Here is a 27,280-nt window from a genome sequence, read left to right on the forward strand (position 1 = left end):
GAGTTATCTTCCACAGAATTCATAATATTTAGGAAATTATGATGCCAGTCGAAAGATCGGGGTTCCCTAAATTTCGGTCCCTTTATAATCTGTGATTTAAGGTATTCATCATTAACTATATTTACGTTACCAGTAATGAAGTGTCCAGCAGCACTATAGTTGTAGGGTGAAAAAGAACATGAACACGAGGGAGGATTATGTTTCAGATATTTGATATCCAGGTTTCGTATAGTTTTCTTGTAATTAAAAAGTTTGGAAGCAATAGTCAATGTGTATATGTAGGAAATACAAGGTGTAGTCTTCAACTTGAAATATGGTGAAATACAAAACTGGACTCTTTTGTGATTAAAGTATTACTTATATTAATTGCAGTCGCCCGCGTGCCGCAGTGGTAGAGCGTTTGCTCTAGAGTCGCGATATAAGAAGGTGATCCTTACGTCGCGGGTTCGAATCCCATCGTGGGACTTGGAGACCGGTCCTTCGGATGAGACCGTATAACCGAAGTCTCGTGTCGCAGTAGATGCTGGAACGAAAAAGATCCCTCACTGCTCAATGGCCTTGAGTGCCGAGTATATGTCAAAATTTGCAGCTCTCCATCGGCAAGTGGTGGCGTCTCCATATGAGTGAAAAAATCTCGAGAGGGACGTTAAACAACAAACAAACAAACAAATATATTAATTGCGTCAATTCCTTTGTTGGCATATTGAAGTTTAAATAAATTACGGCTTGTTTTGGCGGCATTTCCTTCCATAAAACGATACCAGTGTACTACAATAACTAGATTTACTGCCATATAATTCGAACTCTATTCAGCATTCTGATCAAAACGTATATTATTACTTGAATTCTTTCTCATAATAACCATACATATAGCACGATATCGATATAAAATGACGAGGTATTTTTTTTTCTTCCGTATTTAAACCTAGTTCGATAATGGAGAGTATATACATCATTCTCGTTATTTTATAAAATATTGGTACTGTTGTAGACGCATACTGCACACGGTAAACTCTTCCATTGCTGCTTGTAATTCTGATTTTTTATGGTGTTGATCTTTTTTATTATGTATCAGTGGTACTAAAATTTAATTTTTTAGAAATTGCTGTCTCCCTGGCTTCTATTGGAATAAAGATTCAAAAGTCTGCACTGGTACTTTCGATTTTACTTTTTTTAATATTTCGATTTTTATATTTAAAAAAATGTTTATTCTTAATGTATTATTATCATAATAAAATTTCTTTATCAGAGTGCAAAAGAGGTTTTTTCGGCCACGATTGTTCTAATCCCTGCAGATATCCGAACTATGGGAACAGATGCCAAAAAAATGCAACTGTACAGAAGACTTTTGTGATATAGCAGTTGGATGTCGAAATAGGTCAGGCAGGTATTTAGAAGGTCAATTACATTTACTTGTATAATCTATAAACATTTTTGAAGCATGATTATTCATTTTCGATTAAATCATAATGCTATGTAAAATGTGTATCCATTCATGATGTACATGTATTTCGATCAGAATAGCATTTGTACACTCTATTAGAACACTGCTTAAAAATTTGAGCAGCAGATAATATGTCTTTACTGCTTGCGAAACGTAATGTTGAGATTTGATCTCTTAATATATTTTGATAAGATGCTTTTGATATTTATCAAAATTAACCTTTAATTAATTTCTAAATGAACAAGGGTTTTTTAATGGCCCTGTGAGAAATCAAAACTGCTCAGTTTTAGCTGAATATACATTAAATTTCACTTGGTGACTGCATATCTATTGGAAATGATGTAATTTTCTTGCTAGTCAATGTATTATATTATGACGTCATAATTTGCGTTATTATCCCCAAACCCTGAAAATTTCTTTAAAATGGCCAAAACCTAAGCTTTTTTCAATATTTGGCATAGGCCCCAACCTCTGATCCAAAATGTTCAAATATATAATGAAAGAATTGTCTCAGATGATTATAATCCATGTTTTATTTCTATTTTTTTTTATTCTTATTATTTGGGGGTGGGGATCGAGGGGTCGGCTCATATTTTATTGCTTTACTGAATGAAATATGTGGAGATAAAGAACAGTATTCGAGCTCAAATGTCCATTAAACATTACAAAATATGAGCAGAGCAAGCACGGACCTCTAAGACAACAGAGGTGGGATCAGGTGCCATGGAGGAGTATGCATCCCCTACCGACCGGTCACACCCGCCCTGTGCTCTTTGTCATGATCAGGAAATAACGGAAAAATCCGTCGACAATTCAGTGTGTAAATAATGGCCTAACAATTAGTATGATAAAAGTCAGTCAGCATTTGACTTAATGAAAGATTGTATTTGCTGACAAGGTCATTGTATCGACCATAGAACTTACGAAATGATGACTTGAAATGAGACTGTTAATATTCTTGTTTCATCAACTTGTTTGTCAATAACTTATCTCGTTTTAGAAATTGTTCATACGTAGAGCATGCTCTGGCGTATCGAATCAACTGAGAGATATAAACCCCAAATGCAGTTGATAAGGGTATATTGCTGCATAAGTAAGGGAAGTTGACGATTGAAAAGTTAAATTCATCACGTTTATCATAAAGCTTTGTTGTTAGATTACCATTAACGTCTTTGAATGTACTCAAATACACCAATTTTCTTCAAAATTCAAGAACAAGGCAATTTCACAAAGCCTGTTTTTCAATACCTGGACTCTCTCAGAAGAAACTAATAGGAATTGAAAGCAATAAGTCTTTGCTTTACATGTATATTGATGTTTGAAATGAGACATTTGGACTTGGTCAATTAATTGGTATATGGGCAAGGTCATTGTATGGATAAAGTGAATCTTTTTGAAAAAAGTAAACGAATTGTTTGACATTTCTTTTACCACCAAGTTTTGCATGGGGTAGATTCTTAATACCATATTCGATATTATTCTTTATAGATTGTAAAGTCGGCTATTATGGCAAGACCTGTTCGAATCAATGTATATTTCCTAGCTATGGAGAAAGATGTCAATTTTTGTGTAACTGTTCCGAGACAGCTTGTAATCATATAACTGGATGTCAATCAGGCACAGGTATTTTAAAAATTCTTATTTTTAATTATGAATGAAGAATTTTCAAAAACAGGAATTGATTCTATTCAGGCGATTAAAATATCGGTTCTTTTAAGAAATTCCCCCGATATTTCTTAAGACCAAAATCATTGTATGGAACAATACAACAAGAGCGGTTAATTCTTCTCCAGAGAAATTCCAAACTAGCATTCTCATTGGGGGATCTATTATTCTAACTCTGATATCAATATTTGTTTCGGTAATCATCGCCCGGGTAAGGAAAAATAAAAGGTCTAATCGAAAAGAGGAACTTGATTGTGATGTTGATTCTGAATTTAGCTCATGTCCTTCCCTGCAAGGTGATATAGTGGAAGGCACATGTACAACTTCCGCAAGATATTTCCAAGATTTTCATATTTACAGGGAGTCGTTAAAATGTTCCGAACTTGATATATATGAAAATACATATAAACAGGAGAATAGTTCACATACAGATTCAAAATGATCATGTTATCATAAATGAAAAAAAGATATTGAATGTTTGTTCTTTATTTGTATAAGGAAAAAATAAGACAAGACTGTGAAGCGTCCTGAATTCGCCTATTATTGTATACTAGTATTTAAATGGATAGAAATAAACTTCTTTTTCTTTTTTTTTCAAAATATATGGGTAAATTTGTTACATTTTTAAATAAAAATTACGATACAGCTGGTATTCCTATGTTGTAAATCGTAGAATCAATCACATCACTCGTGGCGTGACTCTCTACGAAGAAGGAAAGATCTTACATCTACATTTATTTACTACATGTGTATGTGAAAAATCAATGCAAAAAATTTACAACTGTTTCCACGTCAAGGCTATTCCTTTAAAAGATTTTCATTTAAAGCTAAATAGGGACAACTCTTTAGATTCAGAAAATGTGATATACCATTTCAAAAATTATTATTTATTTTCAAACCACTTAAGAAAAGTGAAACAGTCATGGGTCGAGGCCTCTGCTGGTGGACTGTTGGTTCCCGAGGGGCTCTACAGCCCAGTACTTCGGTACCAGCTTGAAAATAAGGATATATGTTTAATTGCCTTGGTAAAATTGAGAAATTTATTTCAAAATTAAGGATTATCACCCTCATGCATAGCTCTGATCATTCGACGTATTTGGCTCCAGTCTTTGGCAACCCTTTTTCAGCTCTTCAAAGTCTTTTTTATTTAAATATTTTAGATGTCCAACGTTTCGGCATGAGCATCATTGAATAGACATAATTTGTCGAAATGCGCATCCTGTGCATCAAAATTGGTACTGTATATGATATACTTCATGGGAGTAGAAGAAAAAAGTAAATATTAAAAGATAAAAGTATAGTTTCTTAAGGAAGGGGATAATCAGTCAGTGCAAATTAAGCAAAAAATTGAATAGAAAAGGAGTGAAATGTAACACATATGTTACTCTCATACAATACAATAATTCATGAACACCTTATGATTTCTTAATCAATAATTTATTGAAGTCAGTATTAGGAAAATATATGTCAATAGATCATTGAATTATTCTGCACACTAATGACAATAATTAATTCCTCTGAAATTAGATATCCAAAGAAAGATAACCGAGGAAAGGAAAATATATTTAAAGCTTTATAAATGTGGAGTTGACGGTATTTTGATACTTAACAATAAAAATATGATTTCTTATCCCTTTTAAATGATCCCCTTAGTTCATTCAAACTATACTTTACACCTCTTCTTTACCATTAAATGAGCCTATCACATTTCTTTATCTTAAATGAGCCTTTCACATTTCTTTATCTTAAATGATCCTATCACATTTCTTTATCTTAAATGAGTCTATCACATTTCTTTATCTTAAATGAGCCTATCACATTTCTTTATCTTAAATGAGCCTATCACACTTCTTTAGCTTAATGCCTATCACACTTCTTTATCTTAAATGAGCCTATCACATTTCTTTATCTTAAATGAGCCTATAACATTTCTTTATCTTAAATGAGTCTATCACATTTCTTTATCTTAAATGAGCCTATCACACTTCTTTATCTTAAATGAGCCTATCACATTTCTTTATCTTGAATGAGTCTATCACATTTCTTTATCTTAAATGAGCCTATCACACTTCTTTATCTTAAATGAGCCTATCACATTTCTTTATCTTAAATGAACCTATCACATTTCTTTATCTTAAATGAGTCTATCACATTTTTTTATCTTAAATGAGTCTATCACACTTCTTTATCTTAAATGAGCCTATCACACTTCTTTATCTTAAATGAGTCTATCACACTTCTTTATCTTAAATGAGTCTATCACACTTCTTTATCTTAAATGAGTCTATCACACTTCTTTATCTTAAATGAGTCTATCATACTTCTTTATCTTAAATGAGCCTATCACATTTTTTTATCTTAAATGAACCTATCACATTTCTTTATCTTAAATGAGTCTATCACATTTCTTTATCTTAAATGAGCCTATCACACTTCTTTATCTTAAATGAGCCTATCACATTTCTTTATCTTAAATGAGCCTATCACACTTCTTTATCTTAAATGAGCCTATCACATTTTTTTATCTTAAATGAACCTATCACATTTCTTTATCTTAAATGAGTCTATCACATTTCTTTATCTTAAATGAGCCTATCACACTTCTTTATCTTAAATGAGCCTATCACATTTCTTTATCTTAAATGAACCTATCACATTTCTTTATCTTAAATGAGTCTATCACATTTTTTTATCTTAAATGAGTCTATCACACTTCTTTATCTTAAATGAGCCTATCACACTTCTTTATCTTAAATGAGTCTATCACACTTCTTTATCTTAAATGAGTCTATCACACTTCTTTATCTTAAATGAGTCTATCACACTTCTTTATCTTAAATGAGTCTATCATACTTCTTTATCTTAAATGAGTCTATCACAAATTCTTTTCCTCAGTAACATCATTATCGTCGCTCGCGTGTAGCATTGGTTAGAGCGTTTGCTAGAGTCGCAGAGTTAGGAGTTGATACTTATATCGCGGGTTTGAATCCCACAGCGGGACGTGGAGACCGGTCCTTCGGATGAGACTGTATAAACCGAGATCCCATGAGGCAGTAGGTGCTGGCACAAAAAGATCCTTCACTGCTCAATGGCCCTGACTGCCGAGTATAAGTTCAAACTTGCAGCCCTCCACCGGCAAGTGGTGGCGTCTCCATATGAATGAAAAATTCTCCAGAGGAGAGGGACATTAAACAAAAAACAAACATTATCACGAAGGCAACGGTACCGAATAGATGTAAAAAGATGAAAATAAACAAACCCAATCACAATATTGTCGTCAGTGTAAATTTTTTTTATAGTAATAAAAATTTAGAGTATGACTCTCTCTCTCTCTCTCTCTCTCTCTCTCTCTCTCTCTCTCTCTCTCTCTCTCTCTCTCTCTCTCTCTTCATAGCTGGAGAATTAGTAAGGCTTTATTTAAGAAATAAGGTTTCATTTTTAAATGTCTTATCGCTTAATTACGGTCTCATCCGAAGGACCGGTCTCTACGTCCCACTGTGGGATTCAAATCCGCAATATAAGTATCAACTCCTAAATGTAACTCTTAGTCTTAAAGCAAGGGAGGTAACTTCTATTAAAATTTTTAAGAACTGTCTGCACAACAATATTGTAAAACCTCAAAAATATTTTTCATATGGAAAAAGGTTTTTGAACATAATTGATACAATATTGAGACACCATTGTATTTTTAAACTCTGACTTACATCGTTGTAACTTAATAACTAGTCCAAATTGTTCATGTTTACTACTAGAAGATGCATGCCATCTGTTTTTGCTTGTAAAAATTATGCAAATGCCAGGAACTCCTTAATGAATACGCTACTGTCATTTAATAACTTATATGTTATAGATGTACATTTAATGCTATGGGGTGATGATTCTCTTACTATTGAACAAAATGCTGAACTTTTTAAGATTATTCAAACGTTTCTAAATGAATGTGGTCGTTTTTCAAAAAAGCTTAATTTTTTTACCATTGTAAATCTATATTTGTACATTTAAAGATCTTATTTTCTTTCTATTACTACTATGTATATGTAGTAGACCATATATATACATGTAATTTATTTTGGCAATTTTACAAAATGTGTATTAGGAGAAGACTATCTAAGTTTTTTGAACTTGTGTCTTATCCTTTTGACTCTTTGTCAATAAAATATGTTCAATTCAAATTTTTATCGGGTTGTAAAAACGGGTTGATCATGTGATCAAATCCATAAAGCCCGAAGGAATACCAACCCGTATTTATATCCCGATAAAAGATTTAAAACGATACCTTATTACTTATATTTAATTTTGTGACTGCTTTTTAACAGAAGCTGACATAAACAGTATATGGTATATGTAACAAACTAAATTTTGCCCTTAAGATACCCCTATCGTGTGATAATAGATATTGGTCTTTATCCTGTGGGGAGCCCCTCGGTTAGCAATTTTATCTACCTGAGAGCTCATGTTCGGGTAGTACCCGGGAAGTTACAGCCACGATTAGACCTGTTTGGCTTGTTCTGAAGTAGCCGGGGCGGGTGCTCAAAAGTACATCAGGTATTTACGGGATTGAAAATGTAATTTGTAAAATATGTTTATATAGTTAGAATCTACATATTTAGTATGGTTGGTTTTTTTTTTACTATTTTTCCCCAGTGTCCTATTTCCTCGGGCTTTCGTCCCGTTTCTAAAATGACACAGGTCTTGGGCGGGGTACTTAAATTCCATTGATACAATAGCCAGTCCAGGGCGAGAGGGAGAGTCTTGGTTATGCATTTACAACAGCACATGTGAGAGAGAGTCAGATACGGCAGCCCTGACGAACAACTCGGGACCAGCATTTATAAAGTTATGTGTTCAAAAGAATTCCACTCTTTGAAAATTATATTGATTAAACCAAAAGATAATCCACACAGCATTATGAAAGTTTAGGAAACAGTGATTTATGTGTTATTTGTGAATTTATATTCAATGTTTCATTTGTGAAAATTACGTGTGAGGAAATTCAACACCAAGATTCTGAAAATGTTAAGCAGAGGTGCTGTGATTAGTTAACCCTACTTTCCAGGATACTTCCTAGGACGGTCTGCAGATAGACATTTCATTTCTATTATTTTTAATTATTTTGTTGTAAAAAGTTATTTTTGTTTTGTTTATTAAATTTTGTAAAAAAAATTTCAGTTTCTGGTTTCCTTGATTTATTCGGGTTCTAAAGGCGTATAACCCACATCTCAACAGTATAATTTGAAACTATTAGTTGACGTTAACAATTATGAATTATTCATTCAAAAATTACACAGGTGTATGTACATGTATATAACACATTTTTATTTGTATTTCACCGCGTCCGTAGGAACCAGGTGAGGGAAATGGGAGGGGGAGGGGACAGGAATATATGCGAACAGATTCTATACATTAGGAAACAAAGCTTAAGAACGTCACTCTGCTGACCTTTTTGTCTTTTTGATTCCAGAAACAAAACAAAAAGAACTGATTTTTCTTCCTACTGACCTGTTCATTGAATATAATTTTATTCTTTAGATTAACATGAATTCTGATACATGATCAATTCGAAATTGTCAATTTTTACTAAACATGTAGTACTTAAGAACGGAAGGTCTCGAATTTTCTAAAGACCTATCGCAAAAATACACATTATTTTATTTTTAACTGTGAAAAGGTTTTGATATAAAATCTATATTGAACTATTTTTCACTTGTATATAGTGAATGTTTCGCATATTATCACCACGGGCAATACAAGTATTTTATATACCGGTGGAGGGACAATCTTCATATCTTAACAAATCTTAACAATAACGGAAAATATCATCAGATACGTACTTAGTGAATACTATATCAAGCTTCAAAATTGAGAGTAACTTTAATTTTACACTACAGCTTTAGCCCTTGTATATTAATCAGACTCTCCATACCTAATAACATTGAATGATCTAAAAATTCTCAAAAACAATACAAATTTGTGAACAGGAATAAAATACGGTCTCCTGGAACCTCCAGTGATCGAATCAGATGCTTACGAGGGGTAAGCATCCCCTGTCGATCGGTCACACCCGCCTTAAACTATATATATTGATCAGGTACACGGAGTAATTATGTATAAAACAATGGCCTAACAACTGGCATAAAGAAATTGTAAGCTGTAATATAATCCAATGATACAATGAGAGATTGTGCTTGCAAACTATGACATTATAACGCCCGTATAAAATTTTGAAATGCTTACTTAAAATGAGGTTGTTGAAATCCCTATAACATCTACTTATTTGCCAGTACCCCTCCCCTCATACTATCTTCTATGAAAAGTGTTACTAACTCTACCACTAATGCTCTCCTTTTTTCATATCAAAACAACCTACTCAACACGATCTAATTAAAATAAGATCTTTTTCTCTTTGTAATTACGAGACGTATATGTATCAATATAATCTAGATTTTTTTGTTGTGGTGGTGGTGTTTGATTTATACATGAACCAACAGTTAGTTATAATAATTAGAAAATAATTCACATTTCTGCTAATACGTGTATTTTGACTTAACATACTCGCATATTATTAAAGTCGTTCCTATGGTACCAAAGTACTTGCACCTCAAAGGATATATCAGGTCTTTTAAACTAGGTTCGATCAATAGATCCCTTCCCCTAGAATTTTCTGCATTGATAAGAACCTTCTAGTTCAGCTGGTGTATTTACATGGCAGCGAATTTAAATTAAAGTATACAGGTACGAATTGATTGATTGATTGTTTTGTTGTTTTACGTCCCATTCAAGACAAGTAAAGAATTGAACATTTATTTCAATCACGCAATAAGTAACTTTGATCTTTCACATTTTTACATCGTCCAACTAATTGTACATACTGTCAAAAACCATTTATGGTACATGTACTTATAAATCATGATTTTTTTTATGAAGCAGTAAGATGTGTAAAATTTCCTGTGTAATTTTTTATTCCTATTTTGGAATGGCCCAAATCCTTGAAGAAATTAAATATGCAATTCCTGGGGAGCTTGCAGATTGGAATAAGGAATCCACAACTTGCTGTTTTTTTTTTTTTTTTTTTGAGAAGTTTTAAAAAAAATTGTTTTTATGTAGTCCAATTTAAAAACCTTGAACCCCTATTTTGGCCTTACTATACTCAAGCAGGGAATGAGGCACTGAACATAACTGATTTTTTCACTAAATAGATTTGTTTGTTTGAAACATAAGGTCCCCTTTTCCTTAGAAAAAAATATTTACATCTAATAAAATATTGCTTTTATATTATCTTAAGCATTTTTTACTGCCAAAATATCATCATTATTTTAAACAGATTTTTTATTACCCGGTATATTATGCTAAAGCCTGATGCAAGATTTTGTAATTTGTAACATACGCATCAGATATTCTGTAAATTAACTTTTTCTGAAAGAAATTATTAGTTCTGAAAAGAAAAAAATGAAAATATTTTTTCTTCTATTTGTGTATAGCAATATACGTAAAATCGTTCTTTTGTTACTAAATTACATACTTGTCAAAATAGCCGATGTGTGAGTTAGACATCTGAATAGTCATGAAGATGACTTAAACATTACCAAAACAATTGTTATACATTTCAAAAGCTAGGACATTGTCTTAACTACAATGCAGCATTTAATGACGAATTGAACAAATGCCAGTCGGGGAAAAAAAGACGATAAGCTGCGTTTCCGTAATTATACGGAAAAAAAATTAAAGAAGCACCAATTAAGCGTCAATAACTTGCTTTCAAAAATATTTCCTTATAATAATTTCCAGGTATCAAAGAATAGAGAACCCTTCCTGGAGATGTAAATAGCATTTATATTTAATTCCTAATTCAATTCAACAATAACGCATCCAAGTTACTTTATGTTCAAGGTTCCAATCAAATTGGATAGTACGGTAGAGATGGGGTGTACTGCTTTCAAATTTCCATGGTTTATAAAATTTTGATTTTTATATTCATTTATCACGTAGTTCAGGGAAATAGCCTGGAGAATCGTTTCACATTTAAAAAAGAATGACAATGAATATATCTTATCTTTTATTCAGTACATAAAAATTATGTTCTTTCAAACAATAAGTAAATCGATATATGAATTTAAAAAAAAAAGTTAAATGTATATTAATATCATGAGAATCCTTGGTTAAGTTGCAGTTTTTGTCTCACTCACAACTCGGTTCAGATTCCAACATGCCTTCTGAAACTAAATTAAGAAAAACTTTTAATTTATTTCTTTCATTCCAGTGCGTTTTCGCAACCAATAGATGTACTAAACCGAACGATAATACGGAGACTGGAAAAAGATTACCTGTTTCTCCTTTCGCAGTGCTTAATGACATAGGACTCCAGATGTGTTTTAGGGAATGTGAGGCCTTTGCCATGTGTCTGTCAATTAATTTCAGCCCCAAGATGTTCTTGTGTGAATTGAACAGTCAGAAAAAAAATTGGAGTTTATCTTTAGTTGATGACGGCAATTTTATATACAAAGAAATACAGAATATTGTAAGTATTTAAGATGTCTTTTTAACTTTAATATATTGATAAAATGTGTAATTTGTATCTCTACTTCACATAACAACACCTTATTAAGTAAATATATAAGGGCATGTAGCACTTACTTTTTACAAAAGGAAAATTATTTATAATCTAGTAAATATCTATTGATAGCTCTCGAAAAAAAAACTATATAGTTATTTCTAAGAGATAATCAATATTGTTTAAGGTATTCGTAAATTAGTGGTTATCGTGGTATTTGTATGCGAAACTTACTAAGGCAAAAAACTATAAAAGAAATTAACTTAAATCTTTAAAATCTAAAGTCCACACGAGGATTGAAGCATCATTTTATTTTCAATCACTTATATTCATATCTTACGCGCTTAGTCTGTTCGAAAACTGCAAATTTCAAATAGTTCTAAATTTTACAATAAAAACTTTAATAATATTTATGATAAAGACATATCACTTGTCATTTTTAAATACATGATTTTATTTAATAGGACTGCTAGTGTGCTAAAATAAATTCCTTATTACAATTTGCAGAAATTTGATATAACGAATTGAACAAAGTTATAACAGATTACATTCGTTTAAATAAAATCGAAAAATTGTTTTTAACGAACTAAATTCGTTTTAACAGTCTGGACAATTCGTTATATCGAATTCCAGTTTTTTTTAAATACCGTATATCGGGTATTTTCTGCGCCTGGAAATTTTGCGATTTAACCCATAAAAGATAGCAAATTAATTTCTGCGTTTTCAATTTCTGCGGTTGCATTATAACGCAAAAATTTATTTACTGGGTATGATCACCAAACTCTAAGAATTATCAGATATAATGAACACAGATACATCGTTTTTAAGAACCTTGCGTCCCAAATAATTTTGCTGCGCCCAGTACGCAGGTTCTTGCGTTAATGAGAATCCTGTGACATACGCACCACTTATCATACTTGCATGTATAAAATATATATCTGAAGAAATATTGCAAAATATTTTGTGATTGTAATTTTTGCGGATTTGTCCTATCCACAAAATTTCTGCAAAAATTGGACAACCGCAGAAAATACCTGTTATACGGTAGGTCCTAAATTGGCTTTCGTACATAGACAATAATATAACATTATAAACTTAGTGTTTATATCATGCGTGTGTTGACAATATTTATAAATGCATTGCAATTTTGAAACTCATTTTCACTTAATTAAACATAACCTTCAATTTTTTAATATTTTTTTTAGCTCACCTGAAGTGATAGCTTAAGTGAGCTTTTCTGATCGCATTTTGTCTGTCGTTCGTCTGTCCGTCTGTCTCTAAGCTTTTCACATTTTCGACTTCTTCTCCAGAACCACTGGGTCAATTTCAACCTAACTTATCTCTAAGAATCCTTGGGTAATGGGGATTCAAATTTGTTCAAATGAAGGGTCACGCCCTCTTTCAAGGCGGATAATTAGCAATCAGGAAATATTCAGTGGAATCATCTAACGATCTTATTCTAAATTACAATTGGACTCAAAAAATTGAAACTTTTGTGATACCTTCATTATATAGTATTGATTCGAAATTGTTCAAATCAGAACTCCGGGGGGTAGGTGGGGCCACAATTGGGGATCAAAGTTTTACATAGGAATATATAGGGAAAAAATTCTTCTCAAGAACATTAAATCTATGATAAGTCATATTGATATGGAAACATCCTCAGGTAGTGAAGATTCAAGTTTGTTTAGATCATGATGGTCCCCAGGGGGTAGGAGGGACAATTTGGGATCAAACTTTTACATAAGGATATATTGGGGAAATCTTTAAAACTATTCTTCTCGAGAACAGCAAAGCCATGATTAGTCATATTGACAAGGAAGAATCCTCAGGTAGTGTAGACTTAAGTTTGCTCAAAATCTTGACCCCTCGAGGGTAGGGTGGGGCCACAATGAGAGATCAATGTTTTACACAGGAATGTAAAGGGAAAATCTTTTAAAATTATCGTCTCTAAAACAGCAAAGCCATGATTAGTCATATTGATAAGGAAACATTTTCAGGTATTGTAGATTCAAATTTGTTCGGATCATGCCTCCCGGGGGTAGGTGGGGTCATAATGGGGTATCAACGTTTTACATAGGAATAAATAGGAAAAATCTGCTGATAAAAAGAACAGGGCCATATTGACTCAGGTGAACGTGGTTGCTCATTGGCCTCTTTAAATGTTTATACGAATGTGTTGCCGTTTAGATTGATTACAGGGATAAGAAATGTGGAAAAATCTCATGCAATTACAAATCCAAATGTATCCGCACAAAGATGGACACATATGTCTGCATTAAAGTAACAGGTATGTGCATTGAAAAGAATAACTATTTGAGATAAATATCCTGCTGTTCGAGCTTAATCATGATATATACATTTAAAGATGAAAAATTAATCTGAATTATCGACTACATATTATATCCGTATTAATACGTACAACTGTACTGGTATGTTTTATTTCCTACAAAGGTAAACTTTAAAGTAACATCGACTTCTCGAAATTGTAATTACATATTAAACCGAATAAATTTTCTGGAATCTCAATACATTATTCAATGGAAAGTTTACAATCAATTTTTAAGCAAGTCCTTCCAGAAGAAAAATAATCTAATTTCATTTATGTAAAAGGTACATTTTCCTTTAAAAGATAGTCAAAACAAGTCGAACTGAATAAAGCAGTATATTTTGGTTTGGGAGAGAGATGCCATACACTGTACCACGTAACCGTAGAAAATACAGAGGGATAGATGAGAGGACTTAAGCCATATTGCATGTATCATATGAATTCCAGCCAAGAGGGTAAAGTGCTGGAGTGAATGACATTGTGACAAACCTAACTCTAATTTGATACTCCGAAATAATAATTGCCGTCATACGTGACAGCAACACTAGAAAGGATCAAATAATCAAACTCGCTACATATGAAGATGCAAGTTGCTGGACTGTCTACTACATTTGATTTCATTTTGATGCTTTGCTATAGTTAATTGCTGATCAAAAGAGATGAGACGTTATAAAAATAATTCGTTGTGTCCGTTAAATTCACAATATATTTTAAAACCATGGGGATTGAAATTCACTCTGCTATAATCTTCAATTTTTTTATAAGACTGTTCGCTTTAAGCCTGTTCTACTGTGTATTTCTCACAGTTTTTAATGGGGACAACGAGATAAATGTTGATTTATTACAAAAACTGTTTTGCTAAAGAAAAAAAACATGCACATGTATCTTACTGGCTACTACAATGACGGATTTTACCCCCCACCCCCTCACTATCTTTCTCTTAGGAAACGTTTTGCCTAGCAGTTAATTTGGTGGTGAAAGATTCCTTTGTCTAGCCACTTTCAGCAATGCTTTCTTACATTACACTTTATGACTTTCCATGGATCTACAAGTAGTTTGGCAGTAGCATTGCCATTGTCGCTGCGTACACAGAATGATTTCAGAATAAGATTCATGATTCCTCGGTTCTTACAACTTCCAGTCGATCTAAAGTTTGTATGAAATAAATCTCCAACAGAATGCCACATGCGTTTTAAAGGACGCAACAGATATCATTCAAAGATTTCATATTTTGTACATGATCTACAAATAACTTTCTTTCGGCATGTCACGTCAACAGTGTGACGTCATAGATTTTGATTGAAATCATTCATAGATTCACAGGGGTATTCTCGAAGTTTTGTTTAAAACGAAAATCGTATGAGCAAGCCTCGCTAATATACACCATTTAAACCCATTGGATAAAGCAAGTATCAAATCACACAATATAGATATCCTCTATAAATATTTCTTAATGAGTCAGATTCATTGTATTTATAAATGCAATGTAATTCCCACAAACCTAAATATATATTTTTTTCAGTTGATGGTGGATGGGGAATTTGGAGTGAATGGGGAGAATGTACCGCAACATGCTCACGTAACCGATCTCGTAGCTGTAATAATCCCAGTCCACAATACAACGGGAAAAACTGTACTGGGGACTCAATTGAATTCACAGGCTGTAACATTTGCAATGGTATCCTGATATTTTACTTTTAGGGTTTTTAGCTCACCGGAGCTAAAAGCTCAAGTGAGCTTTTTGCCCTGTTCGCACGGAGAGTTTAATTCGCAGTAAATTAATGCGAGGTAAAATAATGCGTATTAAAGTAATGCGAATTAAATTGCGTTCGCACGACAGTTTATGCGAAGTAAACTAATGCGAATTAAAATTTCATTTCTACAGTAAGTCTATTCAGTAAGGGTATTATAACGTCATTTTCAAATCACGTAACCTTATGCAGAGCAGATCCATATTTGACATAATGTCATAGTTTTTGTACACATTTCAGTGATTAATGGAATTTTCCTTTGTTTTCACTAAAAAAAATAGCATAAGTACCCAAGTCTGATCACCGACATGTGGCATGTGACATTAACTTTGCCATTACGCATGCATCAAAATTTAATTCGAATTAGCTTCGCTTAGCGTTCACACGGAGCTAATGCAAAGTAATTTAATGCGCAGTAAATTAATTCAAATTAAACTAATTCGCATTAAATTTCCCTTGTGAACGCGGTTCAAATTTATGCCCTGTTCACACAGAGAGTTTAATTCGCAGTAAATTAATACGAAGTAAAATGATGCGAATTTAAACTAATGCGAATTAAATTGCGTTCACACGACAGCTAATGCGAAGTAAACTAAAGCGAATTAAAATTTTATTTCTACAGTAGGGCTGTTCAGTAAGGCTATTATGACGTCATTTACAAATCACGTCACCTATGTAAGGCAGATCAATTTGACATAATGTCATAGTGTCTGTACACATTTTAGTGATTAACATAATTTTCCTATAGTTTTTCACTCAAAAATAGTACAAGTACCTATATCTGACCACCGATATGTGGCATGTGACTTAATTCTGCCATTACGCATGCGTCAGAATTTAATTCGAATTAGCTTCGCTAAGCGTTCACACGGAGCTAATGCGAAGTAATTTAATGCGCAGTAAACTAATTCGAATTAAACTAATTCGCATTAAATTTTCCGTGTGAACGCGGTTCAAATTTAATTCGCAGTATCTTACGTTTAATTCTAATTAAACTCTTCGTGTGAACAGGGCATTAATTCGCAGTAACTTAAGTTTAATTCGAATTAAATTCTCCATGTGAACAGGACATTTCTGATCACATTTTTTTTCAGGCTTCATCTCTCCGTCTGTTGTAAACTTTTAACATTATCGAATCCCTGGGCCACTTTCAACCAAACTTGTCACAAAGCATTCTTAGTTAATGGGGATTTAGATTTTATTCAGATAAAAGGATATGTCCTTTTCCAAAGGGATAATTAAAAAATGAGTAATTCTTTAGATTCTAGTTTGTTTAAATCATGTCCCTTGAGTAGAGGGGGTCCAATTTGTAATCAAAGATTTACAAATGAATATATAGGGATGAAAAACAGCAGGACTACAGTGACTCAGGTGAGCTTTGTGGCCCCATTGGCCATAAGTAAAGTCTCTTACTATTATTCGTGTTGTTTATTAAAGTTTATTAATTAAATTTACTTACTTATTCTTTTCATGCAATTCTGCAAATAAGGTGGCTAAAAGCTTTCTCCTTTGACTTCTGTCACGCGAAACTCTGGTGAAGTTTTTTCACCCTAATTCTTTCATTTCTATTTTGATGTCCTCCTTTCAGAGTCCTTTTGTCTCTCTTTCAGATTTGGTATCCATGTCAAACTATATCTAATTATACTCTCTATACCCAGTCTAGCCTATTCTTAAATCAATACATGTGTATTATTTTATATATTTACTTATTTATTTATGCTTTCATTTATTGATTCATTTTGCTTACGAGCAGCTTAACAATACAGAACAAAGAAATTTACGTATGACTAACAAAGCAATTTAAAAAAAAAAAAACGGATTAGAGAATAATTTCGCATATCAAAATACAAACTACTGCAGCAATGTGGATTCACAAATAACAAACAAAATTTTTCATTGGAATATGAGAATTTTTCTTTGTAGACTTTAATTGAAAGTACACATAAATAAATCTATGTACAAATAGCGGTACACATTTCGAATATTTAAAAAATGTTCAATTTCCTTTAATAACAGTAATTAAAGAAAAAACATGCATAGTATTTAACTTTTAGTTGAAAGATTTATTAGGGAAAAGCATCTCAATTAACATGTCACATACAATGACTTTCAACTTTGCGTTTCAACACAATTAATAAACAGACTTCGTCACTACGAGACTGTCATGGTTGCTCAGTCGGTAGAGCGCTCGCTCCGTGATCGGAAGGTCGTGTGTTTGAATCATGGCCGCGACTGACCTTAGTCGATAAAAAATGCAACTGTTCCTTCGCCAGGCGCTTGGCACTTTGAAGTGAAATTTGCAAGTCTTTCGGATGAGACCTTATAAACCGAGTCATTGTTGGCGTTGGTAAAGAAAGAAACCTCACTGTTCAATGGCCATGAGTGTCGAGTAAAGGTCTAAATTTGAAGCCCTCCACCGGTATTTGGTGACGTCTGAATATGAGAGAAAAATTCTCGAACGGGACGTAAAACAATATACAATCAATCAATCAAGCGTCACTATGATAATTTACTGCAAATTGTATCGGAAGATTTCTTAGTTATAAGTTGTGCACATTTAAAATTTTATTTGCATTCAAATGAATATTCAAAGAAACGAACAAGCATTTGTAAAAAATGGAGAGAAGACCCAGAGACTATAAAAAATGACCCCCTCCCAAAAGAAAAATACCAATAATTAAATGCGTTGCTTCTTTGTCATTTTAAATTCCTGAGTGTTTGTGTAGCGATGATAGCTTAGTAGTGTGCGTTAAAAGTCCAGCACACATCGCAGTCGAGAAGTTTTTGGTTCGATCCTCGCATGGAGCTTTTTTTTTTAATACAAACAATCAAGTCGTTTATCAGTTGAATTTTATTTACTGAATTATAACTTTCAGAAGAGATAAATTTTGGTTCAGTTGCACGGGGAGCGAATGCAATTTTTCAAACCTACTGAAACTTCATTTCATACATCATACCCTATTATCTTGTTAGGTGTTTATTGCAGCCCGGAGGACCGGGCTGCTCTATACATATATGTTTAAGTGTTGGTATATGGGGATTGAGGTGGGAGAAGTTATTCAGAATTAAAGGTTTTCTAAACATTAAAAAGATTGTTAATCAGAATGTTCTTTCCCTTTATAAATTACGAGATACACAATATATTTACTTCCATAAAGTGAATCTGTAAATATATATATGTTTTTCATATTTAATATATAAAGTTACTTATCATTTACTATCGAAAAAACGACAGGTCCCTTTTTTTTAGAACATCGAATTTTACTTATCGCATAAAAACGTAAAAAATTACTTTACACAGTTCGTGTTTTATATTCTTTAAGTGAAAGACATTTTTGAAAATAGGTGATGCATGTGTCTGGTTTCAAATTATATTTTATGCAGCCAACATTTACTTGAGGAATTGATAAAGTTTAAAAGGGTATCGTTTTTGTTCGATTTTCATCCGACTATAAGTTTTCAAAATATTCTCGACTATCGTCTCCATCATATAGACGCATGCCTTTTTCACAAATATCGAAGCGGTTTGATGATCAAGACTCATTTCCATTGTTTACTTTATTTATTTCCCGGGCGACAATTGATGGTTACATCAATGTCTTCTTGTTATTTATGTGAAGTATTACTGTGTTATCGTAACTATTAAGATAAGTGGACTAAAATATTTCAAAGGACAAGGTGCGTTTGGTACAAAATTTGGCCCCGTGTCAAAATTAAATAATATTCCTTGAAACTCTTTAAGAGAGTGTATATTTTCATGAAATTATCAATATATGCATGCACAAAGCTTTATTTATGTTTTATATAAACGTAAAAGTAGCATAGTTTACGATAACGTTGTGATATTTTGACGTTGCTTTATGCGACGTCATGAACAAGAATGGGACGTCATGTTTTAAAATAAATCCAGCTTACATGTATATTTACTATGTACGTATATTAAAACTCATTTTCATATAAACGTACATTTCGATGTATTGATATACATGTGATAACATACTAGTTCCATGCTTACTAAATTATTTTTCATAATTAAAGACAAATCTTAAATCAATTGGTATGGTTGGCTTTGAAAATTTTTGAATCATAAGGGAAAAAAGGGGTGTACATGTAGAGTACATTCTAAGCGGATTTCTGAATTTCCGAGCCCCCCTTTGGCACAACGCAGGTAGGTTAAGGCTTCCCGTAGAATATGACAGTGCACTCTGTGCCTTCACATCTCTGAACTACCAAAATATGACGTCATAATGGAAAATGACGTCAGGTCACTGCAAACTTGAGGTGTTATGACGGGGAGAGTGTCATGAACTTTACACTTTATTTCAAACTGCATGTAAAATGCTAGATAGCTATTGCAAAATTCACGGGTCGTTAAAGGTTTTTTAAGTCTTATATGTCCGAATATTTTAAAAATACACCGCTTACCTACCCTTGATTGAAATTCATCATGTTCAAAATGCTTATGAAAAATATACTTTTGAAATGTACTCTGTTTTATACCCGTGGTTGGAGGTAGAATTTGTTTTGTGTGTATAAAAGAGTCTGGCGCAGGTGATTAATGAGGATTAATTTGAGAATTTTTGTGGAAATCTGTAAGAAGAGGTTGTTCTCTAACTGAATCTTGCTTGGGAAAAATGTGTGTTGGCTTTGTTTTAATACAGATTACGATATTGTGTGGAAAATACCCTCAAATTTGTAGGTAAGTTGAATTTCTCAGGAAATATTTTGTACCCAAGTAATACTATGACTTTTCCCAAGCACATTTCGGATACACAAGGATACGATGAGTTTATTTATATAACAAAATGTAAATAATTATTGTGTTAATCAGCTGCGCCGAAGCGATTTATATGAAACACTTCCAAAAATTATAAATGACCGTCACGTGATCAACAAAGTCATGTGATATCATAACAAATATACTAATATATAGCCGAGGAAACCCTTTATATAAATTGGAAGTACTAAAGTTCAATATTTATAAATTAAAACCAAAACCGACCTCGCAATGACATATTATGTTTTGAGCGCATTTTAAAGCTTCGGGAAGCCTTAACATAGCTGCGAAGCAAAGTATTGGTTTTATTTTTTTAACTTAACGATCCGTAATTGCCAAGCTTTGTAAAAAAAGACTTAAAGGACCGTTTAACTTTTTCTTGGATTTTGATTGCAGGTGTTCAAGGAAATGATTTTGTGTGTAATAATATATCTTCCTGCTTATCTGCATTATATTTTCAAAAAAAAAAAACAAAAAACAAAAAAACCCAAAAAAAACCAGTTTACGCTCCCTACTTGACACTGCTTTTCTGTGGTTTGATTTACATAAGTTTACCTGTATCTACCTATTATAATATTTTATTTGCACTGTCCAGAGGTAGAGCCCATCCTTAAAAAAGGAAAGGATGTGAACCTTCGTTTATTCTTTTCTTTCAGCAATTCGGAAATATTCCAACATCGAAGTTATCAGCAATTAATTTACCTTTTTTTTTCTTCAAAATTGAAGCTTGTTCCGACACATGAATATATTAGGATCTATGGGTTATTGAACAGACAGCATGTTTCAACGACATTTTCTACGTATTAACTTATACATCTTCACATTGTCAAGGTTTTGTGATATTGTTTCTCTTCACTACCTTTTTAAATAGGAATTTTTCTCAAAACCTTGACATTGTGAAGATGTATAGGTTATTGCGACGATGACCTACAATCTACCTGGTCTATTAACGATGTTTTAGAGACTTTTACAATAATTCATCCCCGTGGTAGACAAGGAGCAAAATGTACTACCTGGTTAAGAGAAGATTTTCGCGGAAAAGAAAAAAACACTAGTACTTCAGGGTAAAGAAGGATTTTTCGCGGAAAAGCAATGTGGAATCGCGGAAAAATTAGACAGCGCAATTGAGGAATTTTCCTGTAATTTTTCCCAGAAAAAGGTGTTCCACACCAACTCAAAAAAAAAAAAAAAAAAAAAAAAAAAAAAAAAAAAAGATCGACCCAAAGGACAAAACCTTATTTAAAGAAAAGAAAACTAACCTAAACCTGAAAAACCTATTTTGAAAGGGGGGATGTCACTTTACCTTCCTACATGTCTTACCAACTTTACAAAGTTTACTTGACCCTTCCTCCTTCATATTTTTGGTAATTTGCTATATGAATTTTATATAAGTGGTGGGTATTTATCGGGGTGGTGTCCGGATAACCCCCCCCCTTTTCGGATCTCTTACTGCTTCCTCTAAGTAATCGATATACCTTTGTAACGACAACCTATGCAAGCGTGTGTTTTAAGGAAGCTCTAAACACCAAGGGAAAACATTTTTTAGACTTTGAGAACATTTTATCATATAAAGGTGTACATTATGAGCTAATCTAGTTCATTTCCAGGATAAAGTGCCTGCCTTATTTCCCTTGGAAAATTGTTCAAATACAATCGAGTGTTAGTGAACAGAAATCACTGTTGTTTATTAAATTGGTAATCAATATGTAAATACAGTATTCAATTACTTTATCTTGGTTTATTAAACCTCTACTGATTTTTTCCCTATATAACATTAGATCGTTAGATGTGACTAATTCCCTAGAAATCGTTAAGAATGGAATAATCCCCGTGTGTCAGTCAAGTGAGCTAATCCTTGCTTCGAAAGCTAATTCACGGTTATCCGTAATCCTCTAGATTTTACTTTTACATTGGTATGATATATGAATGGACTAATGTCCATGTGTTAGTTCAGTGAGCTAATCCCTGCTTTGAAATCACACTATCTGAATCCTCTACATTTTACGTTTGTATCGGTATAAAAAAAACAGTTAAAGGTATATCATCTGGACCTGGACTAAAAGTATATCATTTCGACCAGGACTATTTCCCTCGGCTTCACCTCGGGAAATAGTCCTGGCCATGGGGAACTGGAACTTGCTAACTTCCTCAATGATAATTATACTTTAACTGTATACTAATATAATATTAAGAATACGTCAATCTAATATTGTGAACCTGAACTCTTGAAAATAGATGGTCCTTTGTTCATAACAAACAGAAAGCAATATTAATCTTATTTTGTAACTCGGGGGAAAGGAAGCAGGCAGTACAGTTGATACTTTTTACATGTTCTATGGGGGGGGGGGGGGGGGGTCTATTCAAAGAGGACTTTGATTACATGAAATATTTATAGTTCTTATATCACGTATAGTAGGCGTAGAAATTAAGGCATAAGTAATTAGTAATTACTTAGTAAATAATTATTGATAATTAATTGTATATTTTAAAGATGACAAAAAATAAAAAAGGAAAAAAAAAGGGGTTGACGTGAAAAAAAGTATCATTATGTTCATCGTGGTAATGAAATTTCAAGTAAAACTTTACCAATTACCCATGAAGGGGGCAGGTTCACATTTTTTTTTTCGACATGAAACATTTTTCGAATCGGAATCAGCACTGAAACTACGTGCCAGAACGTTACGTATGGATAAATTGAGAGTATAAACAGGCTAAACAAAGAAAATGCACACAAGCAAAAAAAAAAAAAAAAAAAAAAAAAAATCGAAAGGGGGGGGGGGAGGGTGCTGGACCCGTCTTTGAAATACGTACTAGATTGTTGATATTGATATCCAGGAAGTCATTATTTCAATAACCTGTGAGAACGACATTTTCTACAAAATCCAGCACCGAGGAATCCATTTCATAATAAATCCGATGCTTATACATTGTATGTGCATTCATTAATCATTTTCTATGTTCTATGACACCCTATTTATATTTTATTTCAATTTTACCATTCAGTTGAAACAATTAACAAGAATGAAATCAACTATATTTTCTACGATCACTGCATTACAGTTCGAGAATATTTCACTTATCCACAGAGATCCGTGGATATATACTTATCATTTCTTAGCAAAGATTAATATTTATTTTAGTAAACAATCAGAATTTCAGTTTTGCATGTGCGCGCAAATAGGCAATACTTTTTGGATATTAATACAGAAGGAGCACAAGTAAACTACGTGATTCTTGACAATTGTAGGAATTTAGGCTGGATTGAGGACATCGGCCTGGATAGCTCAGTGGTTAGAGCACCTGACTAGTAATGCAGGGGTCCCGGGTTCGATTCCAGCCATATGTTTTTCATTATATATATATTTATGAATTTTCAATGTATATTAACTCATTCCTCCTTTCCATACTACAGATGGTGCCGTGGCCTACCTTGTTCAGGCAATATAATGAATATACATGTAATTAATGTTAAAGCGACAGTACGGCTGCAAAATGTGTGCTTTTTCATCCAAATTTACCCAATATGTCATTAAGAAATAAGGTGTAAAGTTGATGTAAGCAGTTTGAGAAACAGAAATATTCTCTACTCAAACAAAATTAACCTAATTAGAATCTGCCGGAAAAGCAAGGGTCGTACGAACTTGAGCAATCTTAGATCTGTTTATTTGTACCACGTGAATTCTAAAACGGCACGTGCCTACACTGTAGAGTTTACAGTTATAATGAATATTAGGTGAAAGCAATTTTCAAAAACACAAATTATCATAACTTTCTGATAAAATAATTAAGAAATAAGGTATCATTTTTAAACATCTATCGGGATATAAATACGGGTTGGTCACGAGATCAAATTCCATAAAGCCCGAAGGGCTTTATGGTAAATTTGATCTCGTACCAACCCGTATTTATAGCCCGATAGATGTTTAAAAATGATACCTTATTACTTATATTTACATTTGTGATCGATAACTATTGCTGAATTCTGTTTGCAACACGTTTCCATACATTTCACATTGACCTACATAACGCTTCGTTCAAAATGACGTAAACACAAAACAAAGTTCCATCAAATGTAAAACTGTTTAATTATAATAAAGCTCGAGGGCAAAGGTATCAACAAAGAAATATAAATAAATTAAGAGTTTATAACTAAAAAAATCATTTTTATGTCTCAATCGGTAGTTTTTTGAAAAACTGTTGAAAACGTATTGCGAATGGGGTGCGCAGTGTTACAGTTGTTATGCGCCCTTTCACTTTTGAAAATTGAAGACGCAGTTGTTGAAGACTGACTTTGAAAGATATTCCGTGGACATTACTGAGTTAACAGAAGACTGAGGTGGAGGAACTTGAAGAACAGGGCTGCAGTCGACAGGTGTAGGCAATTCATTCATTGATAGAACACAAGACGCAGATGAATCTCCTGAAAGAACTGACATCGCAGAGGATGTAGAAGTGGAAGTACAGGTGGGTAAGGGACAATTGTCACTGGGATTTGTGATTGTTGACAAACATGAGCTCACCAAACGCTTCTGTTGATTCGATAGATTTCTGTTATATGTTTTCAAGGACGCCTCGCTTCGATGTCCCGACATAAACATGATTTGGCGTGCTTGGAAACCGGCATCACTCATGGCTGTGATGGCTGTGGCACGGAGGCAGTGTGGTGTGTAGGTCCTCATGCATTTTGACGATTTACATATATCGGCCATGAATCCTGTGAATGACCTTTTTGCTAAAGGTTTATCAGTGTACCACACTTCTTGCAGACCTGGAAGAGAGAGAGCATCCTTAAAGCATGAATTAAAGAGGTGAGTAGCATTTTTATCTGTTTTGCTCATCAGAAGCTGAAGCATCTTTATTGGACACAAATCATTCCCTGGTATCTCATAAATTCTTTTGTCCGAAGGGGCTTCATGACATCCAATGCCACCCTGGAAATTTTTTTGTTGCGTTTCATGTCTAAGTGTGGCATATTGTAGGCCATTTTCATCCTTTTGGAACATAAATGAGTCCCTGCGTAACTGATGGTGAAATTCTAAACCACGGGAAATGAAATGAATGGAAAGGTTGTACCACACACATTGTCGCAGAACAATAGGAGAAGATGGTGCACATTTGAAATAGGAGGAGATTCTCTGTAAATCCTCTGTATGGATTACTTCTTTGTGGTTTGTGGCCCTTGAAGCCCCCGTTTTTGTCATACATTTTAACATCCCATCAAGGGTGTGATTGGCAGCTTTAAATTCTTTGTCTCTTACGACATCAATCGACCTACTCAAATCCTGCAGGTGCCTGTTTACTGCAGATCTGAGACTTTTCAAGGAGTTTTTGTGGTAAGTTTCTGCTTGTATTTCAGTAAGTTCTACAGACCGTTTTTTCGATTCTTTGGGCTTTGCCTCACAATAAAACTTTCTTAATCTGTTAGCTAGCAATTCTGCAGTGACTGTCAAGAAGTCAAGATGTTCACCAAAGGCTTCCAAGTGCCAATCTAAAAATTAATTGGAAATATTTCTTGCAGTGTTTGAATTTTTTATTTTATCAGTGTTTTATTTATTTACTTTTTTAACAATTTTCCTCAAGTTTTTGCATGTCATTTGATTCAAATTTTATTAATATTTTGAGAAATTTTTAATGCAGTTTGCATTGTTATTGGATACATGTATTTCATACAAGTTATTTGTTGTGCACTTGTTGTGCATATTGGTCTACTCTAGGTATAGTATTTTAGTTTTTACACGTGTGTCTTTGTTGGTGGTGAGTGTGTCTGTTCATTGTACATATAGATAATATACAATAGAACATGTACTTGCCTCTCTTACACGGACATATCATAATCATCATGGATCAACTTTTCTTTGTTGTAAACTTTTACTAAATGGTTATTGGTTTAACTATTATATTTCATATTTTACTCATGATTTTGTGCTCAATGTGATCAAATAAACAGCAAACCAGCTAAAATATTGACAATAATATGATTTGACTTGTGAAATGTACCTTGAAACAACTTGATTCCCCATTTTGTGTTTCTTTTTGTAGATACAGATTGCCTTGCATCCTGAAAGTTCTGCATTTCATTTTCGGAGATAGATTTGAATCTCTTTGCTGGTGGGGGTGTATGAACAGGCACACCAGGACATGGCAGACCCTCCATATCTGATACTTTCAGCTCTTTCTCCATTTCATTAGTTTCCTCAACACTCAGAGGTGCCATAAAGGAAAGATCTAGTGATGCAAATATGTCATCGTCTAGCAGAAGGTACATTTCTGCGTCACCCATATCAAAGTTGCCAAATTCAGCCATTGTTTACATTAGAGTGACCTGGGGTCAGTGTAGCAGACGAAAATTTAGACATACATGAATAAGACATTGTTTTGCAGAAATGTTTTATTATTGATTGAGTCCACTGCTTGGAATACAAATAAAACGATAAATACAATTTGTGATGTTGGTTATATCTATTTTTAGACTTCTGCAATAAGCGGAAGCGATCGATAAATGTGTATTGCCTTAGTAAAAATAGTGCCGTTAACCTAGTTTTCATAAATATTCATACGCACATCCATGACCTCTGTTGACCCCGTATAGGTATTTATACAGTTATAGATACGTATTGCTCAGAGTAATGTTATATAAGGGAAAACATTTGCAAATGTAAATATTCTAAAATAATAGTCGTAAAGATTTTAGTCTGCATTCAGGCGAATTTAAAAGAATTAAAAGTACAAATGTTGACGTTTTGTGTATTGGGGTCCGAGAAAGGAA

General features: G+C 33.2%; 1 long non-coding RNA gene and 1 pseudogene across 1 annotated transcript; both read left to right on the forward strand.

Annotated features, from left to right (window-relative positions):
• Positions 1 to 936: 936 nt before the first annotated feature.
• Positions 937 to 27,280, forward strand: part of LOC133201231 (uncharacterized) — a 51,276-nt pseudogene continuing 24,932 nt past the window's right edge.
• On the forward strand, positions 24,748 to 26,954 carry LOC133201376 (uncharacterized). The gene is made up of 2 exons (XR_009723080.1): positions 24,748 to 25,322; positions 26,554 to 26,954. It is a non-coding gene; the product is annotated as an uncharacterized LOC133201376 (long non-coding RNA).

Source organism: Saccostrea echinata, unplaced genomic scaffold, assembly GCF_033153115.1.
Source record: "Saccostrea echinata isolate AGI-Se365-2 ecotype Australia unplaced genomic scaffold, CSIRO_AGI_Sech_v1 ptg000043l, whole genome shotgun sequence".
Lineage (NCBI taxonomy): Eukaryota > Metazoa > Mollusca > Bivalvia > Ostreida > Ostreidae > Saccostrea > Saccostrea echinata.